The sequence below is a fragment of the Dendropsophus ebraccatus genome, chromosome 6 (assembly GCF_027789765.1).
Source record: "Dendropsophus ebraccatus isolate aDenEbr1 chromosome 6, aDenEbr1.pat, whole genome shotgun sequence".
NCBI classification, from domain to species: domain Eukaryota; kingdom Metazoa; phylum Chordata; class Amphibia; order Anura; family Hylidae; genus Dendropsophus; species Dendropsophus ebraccatus.
The window spans coordinates 134,035,176-134,053,218 of record NC_091459.1 but is presented as its reverse complement, the minus strand read 5'-3'; the positions used below and the strand labels follow the sequence as shown (position 1 = coordinate 134,053,218).

Sequence of the window (18,043 nt, the reverse complement as noted above, 5' to 3'; positions counted from 1 at the left end):
AGATGGCCGCTCAGCCGTACTCACCGTTATTGTGTGAGGTGAGGAGGAAAGGGGAACTACAACCATGGTGGACGGCACACAGGAGCGCCCCCTGCTGGTCACTCTCCTTCTCCAGCTCTTCTCTCTGCCACTGGCTATAGGACTATACGCTGCCAAGACAAAAACACCGGTTGGGGTCTCGGTAGATTTATCACACAGCGTCCTTGTTTCCAGATAGTAACCAATCACAGCTCAGCTTTCACGTATTATTTGCCCTGGTAAAGTGAAAGGGGAGCTGTGATTGGTTGCTATGGGCTACTAAGGGAAATGCATTGTGCTGTTTTATAGCAAGAGGCCCATAGCAACCAATCACAGTTCAGCTTTCACATATTATTTGCCCTGGTAAAGTGAAAGGGGAGCTGTGATTGGTTGCTACGGGCTCCTAAGGGAAATGTATTGTGCTGTTTTATAGCAAGAGACCCATAACAACCAATCACAGCTCAGCTTTCATTTCTCACATTGCTCTGGGAACATGAAAGCTGAGCTGTGATTGGTTGCTATGGGCTTACAATTAGAAAGCTTAAAGAGGACCTGTAACCCACCGTGTCGGGGTGACAGGCTCCCGACCCCCTGTTAGATCCCCTATACTCACCTGATCCTGCCGGGTCTCGCTTCCTGATCTGTTCGGGTCACGGAGATATCAGCTCCCGAAGCCCGGCGCGCGTGCTCACAGGAGAGTCCGATGCCCATAGAGAATGACGGAGCATCGGACTCCCCATTCATTCTCTATGAGCATCGGACTCTCCTGTGAGCGCACGCGCCGGGCTTAGGGAGCTGATATCTCCGTGACCCGACCGGATCAGGAAGCGGGACCCGGCGGGATCAGGTGAGTATAGGGGGCTGTAACGGGGGGTCAGGAGCCTGTCACCCCAGCACGAGGGGTGACCTCCTTTTTTTTTTGTAAACTGTTTATTTATAAGATTTTTCCATTATTATAAAAATAACAAGACCACCAGGGTATCTCGAGCACATACCAATACATTGCAGCAGTATACATCCACACCATTTTAAAACAGCCACCTGCGAAAGTTCCACAGTGATAGGGTTCCTCAGTGTTTCCAAGAAGATCGGAACTGGAAGAGACGCAGGGCCTTGTGTAGGAAGATTGCACATCAAATTCTAGCATACAATAAGTATAGCATGGTATCCAATAGGCATGTCTCGAGTAGGCCTCAACTATGAACATTAAACTGTAACCAAACACACAAAACCAAAAAACGTGGGGTAACACATTAGGGTGGGGGGAAGGGGTCTAGTGTACAGAGCGTCCCATGGATCCCAGATCTGGTTAAATTTCTCGACTGTGTTTTTGTTGAGGGCAGAGAGGTACTCCATTCTCCTTACATCCAGCAGCTTATTTATAAATGCCTGTCGTGGGGGGATGCCGTGGACCTCCAGGCTGCCGCTATGACACACTTTGCTGCAGTCAAAATATGTAACAGAAGCCGAGAGGAGTTTTTACCAAGGGTCTTAGGGGGGATGTTCAAGAGATATACCGACGGGTCAAGCGGGATGTCTGTCCCAAGTACAGCTCGAACCACCTCTTTTACCTCCCTTCAGTAATGTTGTAACCTCTCGCATTCCCAAAAGACATGGAACAGGGTACCTCTCTGCGTCTCACATCGCCAACAAGTGTCTGTCTGTCACCTGAGGGAACAGCTTGTGCAATAGGTCTGGGGTATGGTACCAGTGCATCAAAATCTTATACTGATTCTCTTTGTAACTAACACATTGGGATGACTTCGATGCCTGCGACCACACCACCTGCCACACCTCATAAGGCAGCTCTCTGTGTAAGTATGATTCCCATTTGGTCATATAGGAGAATTTGATGGGCTCTGCGTCAGGCGACCGAGTAAGCATGTCATAAATGGATGTGATTAAGCCACTGCTGGAAGCACTTGTCTTGCATATCCATTCAAATGGGGAGGGTTTGGGGAACCTATCCGTCGGACACACTATCGCCTTATATTGAGCTATAGCTTCATAGAAGCCAAATGGTCGGAGGGGGAGACTAAATTTTTCCCTGAGTTTCTGGAAGGGGAGGAGAGACCTCTGGAGGGGGTCCACCACATCCGCGTAGTGAAATAATTTTGCTTGCAACCAAGGGCATATCTCCTCCGCCAGCATACTCAGCGGGATAGATGGGTTATATAGGAAAGAGGACAGGAGAGAGTGTGGTGTTTTGAGGGATGATAAAGTGTTTGTCTCCTCCCAGACCCGGATCGTCAGGCGCATGGGACCCAGCAGATCCCTCTCAGTGGTAGGTTGCACAGGGTTTCATAGAAGGCTACTAGTGTGATGAGGGGCTAGCCAAAGCCGTTCAAGGAACATCCATTTTGTGTAAGGGAGCAGGGAGGACCATGCTGGTATGCGTCTAAGGTGGACCGCCCAGTAATATTTCTGTAAATCAGGCACCCCGAGCCCTCCTGCAGTGGTTTTGGTCATCATTATTGGTAGAGAGATACGATGACGCCTATTCCCCCAAATGAATTTCATTAGTAACTTCTGGAAATTTTTCAGGTAAGTTTTGGAGTTAGGAATTGGCAGTGTCTCCCACAGATACAATAATTTCGGGAGAATGGACATTTTCATCGCCGCCACTCGACCCATCAGGGACAGGGGGAGGGCAGTCCACTTAGACAGGAGAGCAGTCACTTCACGGAAGAGTGGTGTAAAATTATGTCGAAATAACGATGAAAACGATGGGGTAATGTTGGTACCTAGATATCTGATGCTGTGATCTTTCCATTTGTAGGGGTAACTCGCCTTCAAGTTGTCTAATTGTCTAGGGGGGAGGTTTATTGGCAGGGCTTCAGTCTTTGTAGTATTTATTTTATATCCAGACAGTTCTCCATAAATAGTTAAAAGGTTATGTAGGCAGGGCAAGGACGTCAGGGGATTGCGTACAGTCAGCAGGATGTTGTCCGCAAACAGGGACAATTTGAATTCCCTATCCCGGACAAGGACCCCCTGGATGTCAGGGTTGAGTCTAATCTGCGTGGCAAGGGGTTCAATACACAGCAGGAATAGTAGAGGGGACAGGGGGCATCCCTGCCGAGTCCCATTCCGGATTTGTAAACGCGGAGACATGGCGTGTAGCAATCGGACCTCGGCTGAGGGGGAAGAATACAAGGACGAGACGGCCGCAAGAAACGGTCCAGAGACACCAAAAGCAGATAAAGTGGCCTCAAGAAACGGCCAGCCTAGCCTATCAAAGGCTTTTTCTGCATCAAGACTGAGCAGAAGACCCAAAGACTTAGTTCTATTAAGGATCTCTACTATGTCTATCGTCCTCCTTGTATTGTCCCCCGCCTGTCGGTTAATCACAAAGCCCACTTGGTCCTTATCAATAAGACTCGGCAGAAGGGCCCCCAGCCTGTTTGCCAGTAATTTGGTAAAAATTTTTAGATCAGCGTTTAGGAGGGATATAGGGCGATAGCTTGCGCAGTCAGTGGGATCCTTGTCCGGTTTAGGGATCACTGTGATATAGGAGTCCAGCATCCTCTCAGGGATTTGTTCCCTGTCCAGGAAACCGTTATACAGGGCAAGCAAGTGTGCACATTAAAGGGGTTATCAAGCGCTACAAAAACATGACCACTTTCCCCCCTACTGTTGTCTCCAGTTCAGGTGCGGTTTGCAATTATTCCATTTACTTCAATAGAACTGAGTTTCAAAACCCCGCCCAATCTGGAGACAACAGTAGGGGAAAAGTGGCCATGTTTTTGTAGCGCTGGATAACTCCTTTAAGGACTCAATAGTGGCTTCCTTTCTGTCTATTTTATGCCCAGTCTGGCTGCTGTCACCGCCCACCACACACTGATATCTTACAGCTGATTCCTGCAGCTTGTTCTTCCTATTTAAATACTTGTCAGTGCCTACAACTCCCAGCATGCCTCACTACACTCAAGTCTCCCTCCCACTTCAATCTCCACCCACTCTTCGCCCTCTATCCCTAGCTATTCTTACTTCCCTGCCTCCCTGTACCTAGTTGTGGAATAGTGAAGAAATACTACTACTACTACCATCATGCCTTATAATTGGCATAAGATGGTGGTTGTAGTTATGCAAACCTGAGAGCCACAGTTTGTAGCTCTGCAAGCTGTGACTTTCCAGTTTGCATAACTTTTACTACCTGTGTACCTGGTACTGATCTGGCAGGTCCACCACTCCGCGGGTACAGCCCCATGCTGAATCTCCCCTGAGGCTGCGGTGATGGACACCACAGACAGCCAGGCTCTTCTCCATGTGCTCGGAGGTCTCCTATCCATCACAGGCTCACAGAAATGGAGTGCTGGCTACACGGCTACCAGTAAGAGGGCCACCACTGCTAGGACAGCCGGGTCAGCAGGAGCCGCATCCTCTTCTTCCAGCAGCGGCTGCACATAGGATAGCAGCTCTGGCGAGAGTAGAGGGAGGGTGGAAGAGTCACCGGGATGAAGCTTATATACAGGTCACATCATCCCGGTGCTCTCCCTCCTTCACCTACACTACGTTCCGGGCTGTTGTGTGTGCAGTGCGGCACACATGACAGATCCCCGATGTGAGCAGAATACAAGTAACCCGGCATCTCCTGGGTGAATAACTGCACTGGTACAGGATGGAGGAGGGACCTCAGTCCTGCATCGCTGCGCTACCAGCCCCGTTCTTCCTGTCGTACTCCTCCCGTACACCGCGCTCCCCGATGGGAGGGCTGGTGGAGCTTGTGTGGTAGTGTCCTCCTTCCGCGCCTCATGATCAAAATCTACACCTGCTGGAAGCAGGTGTAGATGTCGTATGTCGGTCACAGATTTGAGCGCCCGGCCAACCGGATTCACTAAGAGGCGTGCGCCTCTTAATGAATCCTGATGGGGGAAAGGGGGCGGGGCCTAATAAAAGACCATCACCCTCCTCTCCTGAAATCCTTTGTGCTGCTGTTACTTCCCCTATAAGATCAGCACGCTCCTTTCCTGACATCCTCTGTGCTGCTGGGACCTCCCCTATAAGATCAGCACACTCCTCTCCTGACATGCTCTGTGCTGCTGTGACCTCCCCTATAACATCAGCACACTCCTCTCCTGACATGCTCTGTGCTGCTGTGACCTCCCCTATAACATCAGCACACTCCTCTCCTGACATGCTCTGTGCTGCTGTTACCTCCCCTATAACATCAACACACTCCTCTCCTGACATGCTCTGTGCTGCTGGGACCTCCCCTATAACATCAGCACCCTCCTCTCCTGACATGCTCTGTGCTGCTGTTACCTCCCCTATAACATCAACACACTCCTCTCCTGACATGCTCTGTGCTGCTGGGACCTCTCCTATAACATCAGCACCCTCCTCTCCTGACATCCTCTGTGCTGCTGGGACCCTGTGACCTCCCCTATAAGATCAGCCCCTCCTCCTCTCCTGACATTCTCTGTGCTGCTGTGACCTCTTCTATAAGATAAGCACCCTCCTCTCCTGACATCCTCTGAGACCATGTGACCACTCCTATAGAATCAGTCCCCTCCTCTCCTGACATCCTCTGTGCTGTTGTGACCTCCCCTGTAAGATCAGCACCCTCCTCTCCTGACATCCTCTGTGCTGCTATGACCTTGTGATCTCCCTTCTAAGATCAGCACCCTCCTCTCCTGACATGCTCTGTGCTGCTGTGACCCTGTGATCTCCCCTCTAAGATCAGCACCCTCCTCTCCTGACATCCTCTGTGCTGCTGTGACCCTGTGACCTCTCCTATAAGATCAGCACCTTCCTCTCCTGACATCCTCTGTGCTGCTGTAAACTCTCCTATAAGATCAGCACCCTCCTCTCCTGACATCGTCTGTGCTGCTGTAAAGTCTCCTATAAGATAAGCACCCTCCTCTTCTGACATCCTCTGTGCTGCTGTGACCTCCCCTATAAGATCAGCACCCTCCTCTCCTGACATCCTCTGTGCTGCTGTGACCTGTGACACAGGTTTTTTGCCTAAAATATGGATAGTAGTATCGATATTTCGGTGCATCGTGCATCCCTGGTCCCTCCAAAAGAGGGACACTTGGGAGGTATGGCTTCATGTAATAATCATGTAATAAATAGCATTTAATGGACAATAAGTCTGAGAATCTTCTTTGATATCAGGTGAAGATGGGATGTTGGCTATTACAGCTGTCTGTGCATTACAGTCTTTTTATACAGAGGCTGAAAGGGCCAAAGGGGCAATAATACAAGGCCTGGCCTTACTGTATGGGGTGTGATCCTGCTCTATAGACATGTCACTAATACTGTCACATGAAAGACTGGAATGCCACCTCCAGGAGTCTGACTGAATAACCCAGAACAATAATAAAACTATATATATATACTGCATATTGTGCATTATATGGCCATGCAGCCTCATATACAGCAAACCACCAGGCTCTGTGTATCCTGACCAGGGCCAATTCCAGGACCAGGCAGGCTGGGCACCACACAAACTCACCGAACTCACCAAATCAACAGCGCCTCTCGCAGCGCATCAACAGCACCCCCCCCCCCCCCCGAGGCCCCCCTTCCCCTGAGATGATGTAACATTAGCCAGCACCGACCCTCTGTCCTCCCTCTAGAGCAGGGTGCCGCAGGTTGAGGGGGTACGGCAGGAGGCATCAGGGACCAGGAGAGGACTATGAAGAAGTTATGTGACCAGGCCCTTGTCATCAGAACCATTTTACTTTTATGGGACTCCTATTACGAGAGCCGAATTGATGTTAGACGCTGGACTCTGATTATTGGAGCTGTGTTCATAATTGTTTATCCAACATATTCTCGAAGATTTCTTGATAAGCTGTTGCCTGACTATAGTGCCTTACGTAGTTATCCATTGTTATATTATTATTGTTTATTCATTTTTTTGTATATGGATGTACTACTTGTGGTCGCATGTGGAGGAGAGTCGCTGTAGGTCCGCTGTGCTTGTGGAGGTATACACATCTATTATATATACAAATAATTCTTTTTGATTCTATTGGATGTTAGTTGCACATGTTACAAGGACCTTCTGTTCTACCCTTTGGATATGAGCACCGCTACTTAAAGGGGTAGTGCACCCCAAAAAAAATTCTTTCAAATCAACTGCTGCCATGAAGTGCCAGAGATTTGTAATTTACTTCTATTAAAAAATCTCAAGCCTTCCAGTACTTATGAGCTGCTGTATGCCCAGCAGGAAGTGGTATTATTTCCAGCCTGGAGAGCAGGAGAGGTTTTCTATGTGGATTTGCTCCTTCTCTGGACAGTCCCTGACATGGACAGAGGAGGCAACAGAGAGCACTTTGTCAGACAGGAAAGAAAACACCACTTCCTGCTGGACACACAGCAGCTGATAAGTACTGGAAGGCTTGAGATTTTTTAATAGAAGTAAATTACAAATCTCTGACACTTCATGGCAGCAGTTGATTTGAAAGAAAAATTTTTTTGGCGCACTACCCTTTTAAACTTCATTTCTTGGAAGAAATGCGTGTATGTGGTGTCATATCCGTGTGTTTAAGATATAACAAATGCCTACAATGTATGGATTTTTTGTGCAGGTGATGACTGCTTAAAAATTATACTTACGAATGTATATGGGTCGTTCAATTTATCATGAGGACGTAGTATATAGGAGTGTTGTATTTTGGCCATAAACTCTACCATTATGATACTATAAAATATTTATGTGGGGACTTTTGTGTAGCACAGTGATTAGTATATAAGCGCCGATCACCGCCGTTGCAGTATTTTGGGGACCTTATTAGTACATGGTGAATTACCTCCCTACAGGACAACCAAGTCCTGTGGGGTTGATACCACGTATGCGTATGGACTTCTTGCTTCAGCTTTAGATCTTGGTGCTGCTACTTTACTGACTAAATTTCTTGACGTGAACAAAGTTATTGTGCGTGGTGTTCTATTACTTGCAAAATGAGATCTTGCTATATGATGAGTGCGCACGCGGTGAATATTTGTTATGAACATATATGTCATTTTTAGGGGTTAAATGAGAGGTAATTCATTGCAGCATATGTGGCGCATGTCTTGGTCCGGAACTACGCGGCCATCTTTATCACTGGTGGAGCGCTGAGTGTGATGGTACGCGGTCGACGCATGCGCAGTACTGTATTCGGTGACGCGAGGCCATCTTTGATATGGGGAAGACTATCTGAAGGTAGCGCATGCGTAGAACTAATGTGTGCACGCCGTGAACGCCATTTTGTATGTGTGTGTGTGTGTGTCCATGAACGTGCAGCTTGTGACTCTCCTCCACATGTAAGTTATATATTTTTTCTCATGTGTACAGTATTGATGATGATTACTTATGGATATATAAGCAACCCTATACAACCAGAGCGTACCCCTGATGAAGTTCCGGGTTCGGGACGTAACGCGTAGGGTCCTTTGGACCCCACTCAGCAGACCACACTCCATGGGGTGACACCAGAGTTTATGTACCTTGGTTTCGTTAACCTTTTGACTTATTTACTTCTTTCATAAGCGTATACTATATATGCACATTGTGTATTGCACTTTGTTAATTACAGACACTTGCACTTTGGTAATTATGAGTCATTGGTTTCCTTTGTGACTTTTGTATCATTTGTTATTTATTTGTGGACTGTGTGTTCGTATATCTTGGAACTGAGTGTGGGGAGGTAGGGACCCCATGTATTGGTTTAGGGTCCCTCCTGGATATTTCTTTGGGTATTTTAAGTGTTTTTAATGTTTTTGGGTTTGGGTAGGGTTGTTTTCTGTATGTACTAATATATTAATAAAGATGATGTTTATATATTTTTGAACATATAGTTGTGTGCCTGGTGATTTATGACATACACTTTCTCTTTTTTATATGCAATCAGGGCCGCCGATAGGGCAGTACAACTGGTACTGCCGTATGGGGCCCGGACCCTGAGAGACACGGGGGGGGGGGGGGCCCGGCGGGCCCGCCGGCCGCCGCCCCCCGACCGCTACGCTGGGGGGGCCCGCACGGCCCCCCTTGCCACCTGTTTTTGAGCATCCCACTGATCGCTTTAATGTTCCGCCCGCACAGCGGGCGGAACATTAAAGCGATCAGAATACAGGAGAAGGACCTGTCAGCGTCCTCCTCCTGTATTCTCTCCCATAGGCTGCCGGCACTTCATACCAGCAGCCTATGGGAGGCCGGGCCGTGATCATGTGCCCCTCCGGCAGGCGTGATGATGTGACGTCATCACGTCTGCCGGAAGTCCCGTCCCTGCGGCTCGCAAGATGGAGCCCGAAGAGGAGGAGGAAGAGTTGCTGCCTGCACAGCGCGGATTAGGTGAGTAGGATGTTTTTTTTTTAGGGACACCTCTGGGGGCATTATTAGTTCATGGGGGCACCTCTGGGGGCATTATTAGTTCATGGGGGCACCTCTGGGGGCATTATTAGTTCATGGGGGCACCTCTGGGGGCATTATTAGTGTATGGGGGCATTATTAGTAGATGGGGGCACCTCTGGGGGCATTATTAGTATATGGGGGCACCTCTGGGGGCATTATTAGTATATGGGGGCACCTCTGGGGACATTATTATTTCATGGGGGCACCTCTGGGGGCATTATTAACTCATGGGGGCATCTCTGGGGGCATTATTAGTGCATGGGGGTACCTCTGGGGGCATTATTAGTTCATGGGGGCCACCTCTAGGGGCATTATTAGCTCATGGGGGCACAGCTGGGAATCCTACATACAGGGGGCACAGCAGGGAATCCTACATACAGGGGGCATCCCACACAGCGCAGTTACTATGGGAGCCTACAGGGGGGAGAAAGGAAAGGAAGTTGCTAGAAATGTGCGGAGCCTAAATTGTTTGTCTCGCAGGTTCTGAAAAGATGAAACATATCTGGAAGAAATCATCATGGAGGTCTGGGCCGGATGGAGAGGAAAAGGGAAAGTGACGCCTCAGATCAAAGAAGACGTCACCTGTGAGTCCCTGTATGACACTTTTCTTATTTTGTAGAACATCATTTAGTAGGGGCGCCCCGAGGTGACAGCTACTACATTATCTGTACTCAGAGATATCACTGTGTTATCTGTGGTGTTACATAGGACTGCAGGTGACAGCTACTACATTATCTGTACTCAGAGATATCACTGTGTTATCTGTTGTGTTACATAGGACTGCAGGTGACTACTACATTATCTATACTCAGAGATATCACTGTGTTATCTGTGGTGTTACATAGGACTGCAGGTGACAGCTACTACATTATCTGTACTCAGAGATATCACTGTGTTATCTGTGGTGTTACATAGGACTGCAGGTGACTACTACATTATCTGTACTCAGAGATATCACTGTGTTATCTGTGGTGCTACATAGGACTGCAGGTGACATCTACATTATCTGTACTCAGAGGGATATCACTGTGTTATCTGTGCTGTTACATACGACTGCAGGTGACATCTACTACATGATCTATATTCAGAGATATCACTGTGTTATCTGTGCTGTTACATAGGACTGCAGGTGAAATCTACTACATTATCTGTACTCAGAGATACCACTGTGTTATGTGGTGTTACATAGGACTGCAGGTGATATCAGGTGATTTCTCCAGGTTGCAGAAGTTCAAACTTCATCGTGCCCTGGTGTGCTGGTGTCTGTATGTGTGTATACATGTGTGCTGGTGTCTGTATACATGTGTGCTGGTGTCTGTGTGTGAGATCAATTCTAGAGAACTGGCTCATATTTCCCATTTTCCCCAGTGGCTTAAAATGTAACCTCTGTTATACAGTTATAAAATTGTAGAAATTAAATGTGAACAAGGTGCAATTCAAATAGACACTTACTTGTATAGCTGTCTCTTGTGCTCTGTATGCAGTGCATTATATTCACCCTTGCAACGTACAATTTATAGCGTGTCTACAAGCCCAGCGGGGCTCATTATGATGGAGACTAAAACTTATACAAGAGTGGGGTAGGGGTTCCCCTGTATTCAGAATGCTGTTGAGTGCTAGGCAATGCCCCGTCTGGGATTATTGAATTTCGAGGGTCTATGCAGAGCAGGATAAAGGCACCTCTGCTGCACAAACAGGATCTCCTAGAAAGCGTTCTCACCGCCATGTATTCGCTATCACTGGCTTGGGTGAGCTAAACTAGTCTGCCTGGGGGGGGATGATTTGTATATGCTCACTAACATGGAACAGCCTCATTATATTAGCCTTATCAACATATTCTATGTTAGTGAGCATACCGGGGGGGGATATTGGTGAACATATACAAATCAAACAGCCCCCCCAGACCCTCGAAATTCAATAACCCCAAACGGGGCATTGCCTAGTACTCAACAGCATTCTGAATACAGGGGAACCCCTACCCCACTCTTGTATAAGTTTTAGTCTCCATCATAATGAGCCCCGCTGGGCTTGTAGACACGCTATAAATTGTACGTTGCAAGGGTGAGTATAATGCACTGCATACAGAGCACAAGAGGCAGCTATACAAGTAAGTGTCTATTTGAATTGCACCTTGTTCACATTTAATTTCTACAATTTTATAACTGTATAACAGAGGTTACATTTTAAGCCACTGGGGAAAATGGGGTATCTGAGCCAGTTCTCTAGAATTGATCTGAACCAAATTATACCTCCCAGCAAGGCGTGGGTCGAACACACAATTTTTTTTATTAATGTGGGGGGCCCAGACTCTTTGGTTGTATGGGGCCCCGAAATTCCTGATGGCGGCCCTGCTTATACCGGGTGGCAGGGCCGCCATCAGGAATTTCGGGGCCCCATACAACCAAAGTGTCTGGGCCCCCCACATTAATAAAAAAAAAAAAATAGTGTGTTCGCCCCACGCCTTGCTGGGAGGTATAATTTGGTTCAGATCAATTCTAGAGAACTGGCTCATATACCCCATTTTCCCCAGTGGCTTAAAATGTAACCTCTGTTATACAGTTATACAATTGTAGAAACTAAATGTGAACAAGGTGCAATTCAAATAGACACTTACTTGTATAGCTGCCTCTTGTGCTCTGTATGCAGTGCATTATACTCACCCTTGCAACGTACAATTTATAGCGTGTCTACAAGCCCAGCGGGGCTCATTATGATGGAGACTAAAACTTATACAAGAGTGGGGTAGGGGTTCCCCTGTATTCAGAATGCTGTTGAGTACTAGGCAATGCCCCGTTTGGGGTTATTGAATTTCGAGGGTCTGGGGGGGCTGTTTGATTTGTATATGTTCACCAATATCCCCCCCCCCCCCCGGTATGCTCACTAACATAGAATATGTTGATAAGGCTAATATAATGAGGCTGTTCCATGTTAGTGAGCATATACAAATCACCCCCCCAGGCAGACTAGTTTAGCTCACCCAAGCCAGTGATAGCGAATACATGGCGGTGAGAACGCTTTCTAGGAGATCCTGTTTGTGCAGCAGAGGTGTCTTTGTCCTGCTGCATAGACCCTCGAAATTCAATAATCCCAGACGGGGCATTGCCTAGCACTCAACAGCATTCTGAATACAGGGGAACCCCTACCCCACTCTTGTATAAGTTTTAGTCTCTATCATAATGAGCCCCGCTGGGCTTGTAGACACGCTATAAATTGTACGTTGCAGGGGTGAATATAATGCACTGCATACAGAGCACAAGAGACAGCTATACAAGTAAGTGTCTATTTGAATTGCACCTTGTTCACCTTTAGGTTCTACAATTTTATAACTGTATAACAGAGGTTACATTTTAAGCCACTGGGGAAAATGGGGTATATGAGCCAGTTCTCTAGAATTGATCTCACACACAGACACCAGCACACATGTATACAGACACCAGCACACATGTATACACACATAAAGACACCAGCACACCAGGGCACGATGAAGTTTGAACTTCTGCAACCTGGAGAAATCACCTGATATCACCTGCAGTCCTATGTAACACCACATAACACAGTGGTATCTCTGAGTACAGATAATGTAGTAGATTTCACCTGCAGTCCTATGTAACAGCACAGATAACACAGTGATATCTCTGAGTATAGATCATGTAGTAGATGTCACCTGCAGTCCTATGTAACAGCACAGATAACACAGTGATATCCCTCTGAGTACAGATAATGTAGATGTCACCTGCAGTCCTATGTAACACCACAGATAACACAGTGATATCTCTGAGTACAGATAATGTAGTAGTCACCTGCAGTCCTATGTAACACCACAGATAACACAGTGATATCTCTGAGTACAGATAATGTAGTAGCTGTCACCTGCAGTCCTATGTAACACCACAGATAACACAGTGATATCTCTGAGTACAGATAATGTAGTAGCTGGCACCTCGGGGCGCCCCTACTAAATGATGTTCTACAAAATAAGAAAAGTGTCATACAGTGACTCACAGGTGACGTCTTCTTTGATCTGAGGCGTCACTTTCCCTTTTCCTCTCCATCCGGCCCAGACCTCCATGATGATTCCTTCCAGATATGTTTCATCTTTTCAGAACCTGCGAGACAAACAATTTAGGCTCCGCACATTTCTAGCAACTTCCTTCCCTTTCTCCCTCCTGTAGGTTCCCATAGTAACTGCGCTGTTTGGGATGCCCCCTGTATGTAGGATCCCCTGCTGTGCCCCCTGTATGTAGGATTCCCAGCTGTGCCCCCATGAGCTAATAATGCCCCTAGAGGTACCCCCATGCACTAATAATGCCCCCAGAGATGCCCCCATGAGTTAATAATGCCCCCAGAGGTGCCCCCATGAACTAATAATGCCCCCAGAGGTGCCCCCATATACTAATAATGCCCCCAGAGGTGCCCCCATATACTAATAATGCCCCCAGAGGTGCCCCCATGAGCTAATAATGCCCCCAGAGGTGCCCCCATATACTAATAATGCCCCCAGAGGTGCCCCCATACACTAATAATGCCCCCAGAGGTGCCCCCATGAACTAATAATGCCCCCATATACTAATAATGCCCCCAGAGGTGCCCCTATGTACTAATAATGCCCCCAGAGGTGCCCCCATGAACTAATAATGCCCCCAGAGGTGCCCCCATGAACTAATAATGCCCCCAGAGGTGCCCCCCATGAACTAATAATGCCCCCAGAGGTGCCCCCATATACTAATAATGCCCCCAGAGGTGCCCCCATATACTAATAATGCCCCCAGAGGTGCCCCCATATACTAATAATGCCCCCAGAGGTGCCCCCATATACTAATAATGCCCCCAGAGGTGCCCCCATACACCAATAATGCCCCCAGAGGTGCCCCCATACACCAATAATGCCCCCAGAGGTGCCCCCATACACTAATAATGCCCCCAGAGGTGCCCCCATACACCAATAATGCCCCCAGAGGTGCCCCCATACACTAATAATGCCCCCAGAGGTGCCCCCGTACACTAATAATGCCCCCAAAGGTGCCCCCATGAGCTAATAATGCCCCGAGGTGCCCCCATATACTAATAATGCCCCCAGAGGTGCCCCCATACACCAATAATGCCCCCAGAGGTGCCCCTATACACTAATAATGCCCCCAGAGGTGCCCCCATGAGCTAATCATGCCCCCAGAGGTGCCCCCATACACTAATAATGCCCCCAAAGGTGCCCCCATACACTAATAATGCCCCCAGAGGTGCCCCCATACACTAATAACGCCCCCAGAGGTGCCCCTAAAAAAAACAAACATCCTACTCACCTAATCTGCGCTGTGCAGGCAGCAACTCTTCCTTCTCCTCTTCGGGCTCCATCTTGCGAGCCGCAGGGACGGGACTTCCGGCAGACGTGATGACGTCACATCATCACACCTGCCGGAGGGGCACATGATCACGTCTCGGCCTCCCATAGGCTGCTGGTATGAAGTGCTGGCAGCCTATGGGAGAGAATACAGGAGGAGGACGCTGACAGGTCCTTCTCCTGTATTCTGATCGCTTTAATGTTCCGCCCGCTGTGCGGGCGGAACATTAAAGCGATCAGTGCATCCCAAGAAGCTGCGTGGCCGCAGCCTTTCGGGATGCTCAAAAACAGGTGTCAAGGGGGGCCGTGCCGGGCCCCCCCCCCCCCCGTGTCTATTAGGGTCCGGGCCCCATACGGCAGTACCAGTTGTACTGCCCTATCGGCGGCCCTGCCGGGTGGTCACTGGTATATACCGCCTGGCACCACATTCATCGCTACACGAGTGCTGTATTCATTCTGAATTTCTTATCTATCTATCTATCTATCTCTTTATCTATCTATCTATCCATCTAAAAATACAGAAGTTATATCTTGCTATAAGGTGCATGTCTTGCTACATGGGGCAAATCTGGATGCAGGGGGCATACCTGAGTATAAGGGCATATGTGTCTGCAGTGGACCTACCTGACTATAAGGGGGCAGCATTTGTCAGGCGCTTTTGTCAGGATTCGTCCTGTTGCCAAAATGGCCTAGAAACTGCCCTGATCCTGACACTTTTCTATCATAGACGGCAGCAGTTCACAAAACCTGCTGTGTAGGACATGATGTGACACACAGCAACTCAGATGGAGTTTCCTACTTCAGGACCTAAATCCACATAATGTCCAGGGTTCCCGGGATCGGTAGCGTCTCAGCAGTCAGACCCCCCCCCCCTCTGCAATCAAACCTATAGGGCAGGGATGGGGAAACGTTGGCCCTCCAGCTGTTGCATGACTACAAATCCCATCATGCCTGGCTTTGGCTGTCCAGGAATGATGGGAATTGTAGTTGTGCAACAGCTGGAGGGCTGAAGGTTCCCCATCTCCACCTTAGGGGACCAATCTCACTAGGAGGTAGGATGGACGCTTTAAAGGGATAGTTTACCCCCCAAAAAAGCAAAAAAAACCTTTCCTATCAACTGGTCCCAGCAAGTGCCAGAGATTTGTAATCATCTTCAATTAAAAAAAAAACTCCAGTCTTCCAGTACTTATCAGCTACTGCATGTGCCTCAGGAAGTGGTGTATACTTTCCAGTCTGGCGAGCAGAAAAGGTTTCCTATAGGGATTTGCTGCTGCTCTGTGCAGTTCCTGACATGGACAGAGATGGCAGCAGAGAGCACTGTGTCAGACTGGAACAAACACCACTTCCTGCAGGGCATACATCATCTGATAAGTACTGGAAGACTTAAGATTTTTATAAAAAGTAAATTACAAATTTCTGGCATCAGCTGATTTGAAAGATATTTTTTTTTGTGAACAAACCTTTTAGGAAAACCATATAATGTATATGTAAACCCAACAGTGGCCTGAAGGGGTTAACATAAATAAATAAATGTTCTTCAACCTTTCTCCAGCTTTTGTAAAACTACAACTCCCATCATGCCCTGATAGCCTTAGGTTTTCCTTTAGAGTTTAACCCTTTCAGGACTGAAGAAGGCTGTTTGGATATTGTGGGTAGTTCTGCAACCTCTGGGGAGCTCTAGGTTGGGATCACTTACGTATCCCTGTTATGGCTATGTTCCCACACAGGATTTCTGGACAGTATTTTGCAACCAAAACCAGGAGTGGATTGAAAACACAGAAAGGCTATGTTCACACACTGCTGAAATTGAGTGGACGGCCGCCATTTAATGACAAATAATTACTGTTATTTAATATAAAAACGTCCGTTTTCTGCCATTAAATGGCGGCCATCCACTCCATTTCAGCAGTGTGTGAACAGAGCCTTTCTGTGTTTTCAATCCACTCCTGGTTTTGGTTGCAAAATACTGTCCAAAAATACTGAGCAAAAATACAGATGTATCCTCAACATCAAGAGTCAAAAGCTGATGGGTGGGAGTCAGACCACTAGGACCACCACCAATTCCAAGAACACAAGTCTCTTGACCACTGAGAGAATAAAGTGCAGCCAGCTCATGTGGTCAGTAGAGATGAGCACCGCGGGAGCATGCTCGGGTCCCATCATTCGGCATCTGATTTCCAGAGGCTGAAGAAGTTGGATGCCGCCCTAGGGAGTCCTGGAAAACATAGATACAACCTATGGTCTAGGGCTGCATCCAATTACTTCAGCCACCGGTAATCAGATGCCCAGTGGTGTAGCTATAGGGGCTGCAGTGGTCGCCATGGAGACCAGGCTGCTCTCTCTCCCTACTCAGATGTATCAGCAACTGAATAGACGGCTGGCAGGAGCCCCATGCTCCCTCTCCTGCCCCCGGGACTCCTGCTCTGTGTAATACACATCTGACATTGTACAGTGGGTGACATGGCTAATAGACTGCAGTGCAATGTGCTCCAACCTAAAACAACAACTTCCATCTTGACAACCTGACAACGTGCCCGGGCATGCTCATGACATCACTATGACAAGCAGTGACATCACGTAAGTGACATAATAGGTGATGTCATCCAAGGGCCCTATAAGAGAAGGTGCAGAGCCCCAGATTCTCTGTTCTTAGGGACTCACTAGCGATCACACTGTTGGTATTACCTTGCTTTCTGCCTGTGTATACTGACAGTTATTTCTAGTGTTTTTTCGTCAATCCATGGAGAGAGAGGAGAGGATTGAGAGGGAGCTTGCCATTTTTGGCAACCTCCTTTACTATTTGGTTCCAATCCTGGTGGGCTGTCTTTCCACCAGACAACCACTCAGCATGATTGAACCCTTCTTCAACCCGCTGAGCTGGGGCAATTCCATCAGCGACCCGCTCAGCTGGGAGAACATCACCTCGGGCCTGCAGTGGCCAAACAGCACCATCACAGACCAGACCAGCTGTAAGATTACCCCCAACCTGCAGAGGCCCAATTACACCACCAGAAACCTGCAGCGTCCAAACACCACCATTGGAGACCTGCCCGACTGTGAGCTCATGTCCATCACCAGTCATGTCCAGAGTGCAGCAACCGCCTTTACTGACCTGCTCAGCTGGTTATCTGCTGTAAGTGATGTGCTCAGCTGGCTATCCACCACCAGCCGTCTGCTGAGCAGGACTTTCAGTAACAGCGCCTTGCTGACCTGGATAACAGCTGCTGTAGAGCGAGTGAGCGTGATCACCACCACCTGTGATTTCGTCAACTGGATCTACAGCACCAGAGACCTGATCGCCTGGACCACCACCCTCACCCGCAGCAGCTTCCTGGAGATCTGGA

The 18,043-nt window shown here is 48.1% G+C and overlaps 1 long non-coding RNA gene across 1 annotated transcript in view; it reads right to left on the bottom strand.

The window, feature by feature from the left end:
- The window catches only part of LOC138794468 (uncharacterized), a 105,896-nt gene that overhangs the window by 67,742 nt on the left and 20,111 nt on the right, over window positions 1-18,043 (bottom strand). Inside the window, exon 3 of the long non-coding RNA XR_011363450.1 lies at window positions 25-149. This is a non-coding gene — a long non-coding RNA (uncharacterized lncRNA). The remainder of the gene's footprint in view (window positions 1-24; window positions 150-18,043) is intronic.